This window comes from Physeter macrocephalus, chromosome 10, assembly GCF_002837175.3.
Source record: "Physeter macrocephalus isolate SW-GA chromosome 10, ASM283717v5, whole genome shotgun sequence".
NCBI classification, from domain to species: Eukaryota; Metazoa; Chordata; class Mammalia; order Artiodactyla; family Physeteridae; genus Physeter; species Physeter macrocephalus.
The window spans coordinates 48,748,855-48,753,749 of NC_041223.1; positions in this window are offsets into that span (position 1 = coordinate 48,748,855).

The following is a 4,895-nucleotide window of genomic DNA, read 5'->3' on the forward strand; positions in this document are numbered from 1 at the left end:
GTTAAAAAAAAAAAAGGGCTTCCCTGGTGGCGCAGTGGTTGAGAGTCCACCTGCCGATGCAGGGGACACGGGTTCGTGCCCCGGTCTGGCAGGATCCCACATGCCGCGGAGCGGCTGGGCCCGTGAGCCATGGCCGCTGAGCCTGCGCGTCCGGAGCCTATGTTCCGCGACGGGGGAGGCCACAGCAGTGAGAGGCCCACGTACCGCAAACAAACAAACAAAAAAATGTTTAAAAAATTTTTTTAAACCTATTATATCCTCCAGGATTGTCACAAAGTTAAATGAATAGTGTGTGTAAAGTGCCTGGCACGTTACACCCAGTAATGGTGCCTGGCTTATGCAAGCCGAAGAGAACATCTGTAGGATCGTGGCAATGTATGTTCCATTTGAAAAGCGTAGCTCTAAAAGAAGGCATACTTTTCTAGTATACATCCCACAGGGCATATTTTAATATAGTGGGGGAAAAAGATTGTTCAAGGCAATAAGCAAGTTCTTGGCAACATGGTATATGATTTTATGTCTGGCAGCTACTGTATCACTGGAAAGATCTTCTATAACCTTGAACCAAGGAAACAAACCTACAATATTGCCACAGAACAGTGTTTAGATGGAAATGAAGACATTCTTTGTTCTTTGCCTTCTTAAACAACTCATCACTCACTCTTTCAACAAGACCTCACAGGATTTTGTCTGTCTCTTAGATTCTGTTCTTTATTGGATGAGAGACGGCAGAAACACTTTATTAATGACATAACTCGATGTAAACATGCCACTGCAAGCTAGTGCTATTTTCAGGATTGGTGTTACGGTACACAGGCCCCATTACATTCCTGGAAAATAGAAAGCTTATGCCCAGCTGACACCCTCAAGCAAGCATAGTCGGGACAGCCCACCATTTCCGGTTCAATGTGAAGAATTCCGGGCAGGTTAATCAGAATTTTTTTACGGAATATATTTGAAAGAAGTTTCATATAATTCTGAAACAGTTCAAAAGGAAAAAGATGGGACCTAAAACTGGCCACTGACTTTGGTTATTAGTGAAGTTGAATATTACATGTGTAATATTTGTATTTTCTCTTCTGTGATTTGTATATTCATGACTTTTGCCCATTTTCCTATTACAGTGTTTGTCTTTTTCCATATTGTTTAGGTGTTTTAATATGAGGAACATTAATATGATTGTCAATTACATAGCAAATATTTTCTAAGTTTTTGTTTGCCTTTTCATTTAGTTTATGACGTTATTGATGTAGAGATGCCTTCCATTATAATGTAGTCAAATCTGCCATTTCCTTTGTGATCTCTTGCCTTGAAACATCTCCCTCTTTATTCAAACCTGATTTTACAACTGCTTAATGTCACCTGATGTTACAGAGAGGTCTAGGAAGGTGAAGACTGAAGGGTAGGTTGGATTAAACAATTAGAATGCCTTTGATCACTTTTAGGGAGTAATTTCTGTACACTTGTGAGTTTTGACCCCAGATTGCTAGAGTATAAACAGTAAGTACAGACTAAAAACTAAGATTTTGAGAGCCTTTATGTAAATGAAAATAGACACTATCAAAGTCTGTGGATGGGGGAATGAGGAGCTGTGTTGAGGAGACTGACTCAACCTTTACTATGGCAGATGTGATATGCCTTCAAAGCGACAGTATCCTTTCCTCACGATGGCTGTGACCCTCTTTGGTGATTAACTCTATCCTCAGAAAGAAATTCCATGACTCTATATTGGGTGATGTCTCAGAAAAAAGAGGAGGGAGGTTATGTATCATCATAATAGTGGTAAAAAAATGAGTTTGAAAGCTTTAAAGCATTTCTCCATGTTATTTCATTTTAGCCTTAAGTGTCAAAATGAGATAGGTAGAGAGCTATCATTATCTCCATTTTACAGAAGAAGAAAATGAATTCCAGAGAGTTCAAGTAATTGACTAAGCCCAGGGTGGTACCTGGTGTGAAATATCAGACTATATTCTTATCCTCATAAATGTATAGTTTTGTGAGTGAGACAAGATATATTAAAGGAACAATTAAGAGTATCCAAGAGAGTACACACCAGCATCAAATTAAATTAAACACTGTAATGAGTGGAGCTAATAATAATTGCCAGACAAATAGCTGAGAAAGGGTTATATCAATGTTGCCTCATTATTAGAGAAGATTTGATGGAAACATTAGTATTTCAAATGGGAGTTGGATTTTGGCAGGTAGAAAGAAAACATCTCAGGCAGGAACATAATGAGAAAGCATTAAGCTAGGAATGGAGGTCTGGTGTAGGGAAGAAAAGGAGGCAATGAGGAGGCTGGCCTGTTGGAATAGGCTTGTTAGGAGCAGGATATTAGGATGGAAAGGAAAAGTCAAAATTTTAAAGGCCTAGAATAACAGGGAGAGATATTTGAAACAGAAACTGTAAGCAAAAGAGAAGCATTGCAGATATTTTCAAAGGGGAGGGAAATAAAGAGTTCTTTAGGAAGAGTGATATGATGAGAACATGCAGAGCAGATAGAAGGAAAAGATGCTAGAGCCTAGAAAGAGAGTTAAAATGCTAAAACTGCCATCCAGATGTGAGGTGATGAGGTCTTTATAATGGTAGTGGGGATAGAAAAGCACAGGGGTAAATTCAGAATCACAGTAGCTGAAGAAACTTCTTCCCAAGAGCTGAGTCCCAGGGAGTGAAGATAGTCTGATGCCAGTGAAAAAAAAGACAGGCAAAGAGATACATTTTTTATATCCATATTTGTATATCTTTTATGTGTGTATATATATATATATATATATATATATATATACATACAGACTACTGTGCTCATGTAGCAGGCACCCAATAAATGCCTACTCCCTGCTCCCCCCTCCAGGGCCCTGCAGATGACACTGCTTAAGAGGTTATTAGTTTAGACATAATAACTAGGATTGTGAGAATAGACGAGCCCTCCGATGCAACAGATGCAGAAATTAAAAAAAAAATTAAAGGCCCACGGAGTAAGATTCAAGGAGCATTCACAGTTAATGGATGAGAGAAACTAACAAAGGTGATTAAAGGAACAGGGGAGAGTGTAGCTCCCTCTGACAACAGCACAATCACCTTCTAAAGCATTAGGTTTAAAGCCTCGTATGCACTGTAAAGGGTGTGAATGGTAAAGTTAATAGAGAAAGCAGAGTTATTCTGCCGAAGAGACCCATTTGAAAGTGAAATAGAGGTCAAAACCCCACTCTAACATGGAAATTGGAAACCACCAGATGTTTCAATGCTGTGGTATAGTTCAAAAAGGGCAGGATTGATGGATTATTAACCGTGCCAGCTGGCATCATGGAATTTATGTTTTCTTTGTTATGTGAAATGTACAATCATAACAGAAAGATTAAAAACCTGAGTAGGTTCAAGGAAGGGCACAAAACAATATAAATCAAATTCTGCTGTAATAAATATAATGAACAGCAGAGGGCTCCCTTCCACATCTGGCAAATTCTCAAGGCAGACAAACTCCAAATGTTTGGAGAAGCTTTTTATTTTCTGGTAACTTCTGCTAGCAGCTGAACATTTTCATACATAAGGGGGAAAAAAAACTATGCATTTGTAAATAAATTACAAACACAATATTTAGATCACAAGGTCCTAAGGCTCTTTTCTTTAAATTTTTTTCCACTGTGCTTTTGCTAATGAGAAACTTTATCTGAAGTCATTAATAAAATGATTCAGGGTGGTCTAGTTATAAAATGCCTCAAGACAGAAGAGTGACAACAAGTTACAATCCAGAATAGGCAAATACTTAGCAATTATGATCTTGAATCATCTGACAGGATTTCCTTTTAAATGAAAGTAATGATTTTTGGAATTAATGGTAATATATGCACAGTATGGGAAATAAAAATAGAAAGAGGAAAAAATCAATAAGCTTATCCTCCAGGTATACCTTTAGTTAATATTTTGCTTTTTTTCAATCTCTTTTATGTATAACTTTGTTTCCATGTTAATACATAGTCAGATTGATTATCATATTATGTATAGAAATTATAATTTTCATCTTGCTTCAGTAATTAACATTTCAATAAAACATGTCATAGTCCATTAAAAATTTATTAATATACATAACTTAAAAATTACATGACATTCAGTAATGTGAACATATGTACTAAAAGGAATTTAACCAAATATAGTTGGATATTTAAGCACATTCTAAATTTTCTTTTCACATAAGTGTAATATCTTTTTGCTTAAAATCTCTTTTCTGTATTGTGAATGAGCTCCTTAAGCTAGTTTTCCAGATAAAAATTTTTGACAAGAGTATGAAATAAGTAGCCAGTTTAAACATAACTTCTGTTTAAGTGGGGATGAAACAGTTAAACTGTAAAACCTTAGTGAAGCAGCAAAATGACCATTTTTAGCCACACTGCTGCCCCTGAAGGACAACTGATAACAACACGTGGTAAATACCCATAGCATAGAATAGAAGAGACCACTCAGGTTTGATAATTCGCATCAGAAGCACACTACAGTCATATCTACATTTGTGTATTTTTATATTGCTTTTAAATCTATTTACATTTTTTTACATTTACCTGGGAAAATGGACATAGTACATTCTGAAATATTGGTATAATTATTTTTTTAATTTATCATATTATTGTTTTAAAATCCTGAATTAATGGAAACAGTAGGCATTATTAAAAAGAGATATGTCAGCCAGTTAGTACTCACTGACACTTCGAGTGAAAATTCTGGTGTTTGGATAGCAGACCCAAATGCACACCCTTTAAAACACAGTGCCTGCAGGGGTGGACTTTTGGCTTTGCAGTGACGATGAAGTGTGAGTGGTATGATGGACTAAACACAAAATCTGCAGTCAGTTGATTTGGGTTCAAGTTTCACCCCAATCGTTACCAGATGTATGATTTTGGAC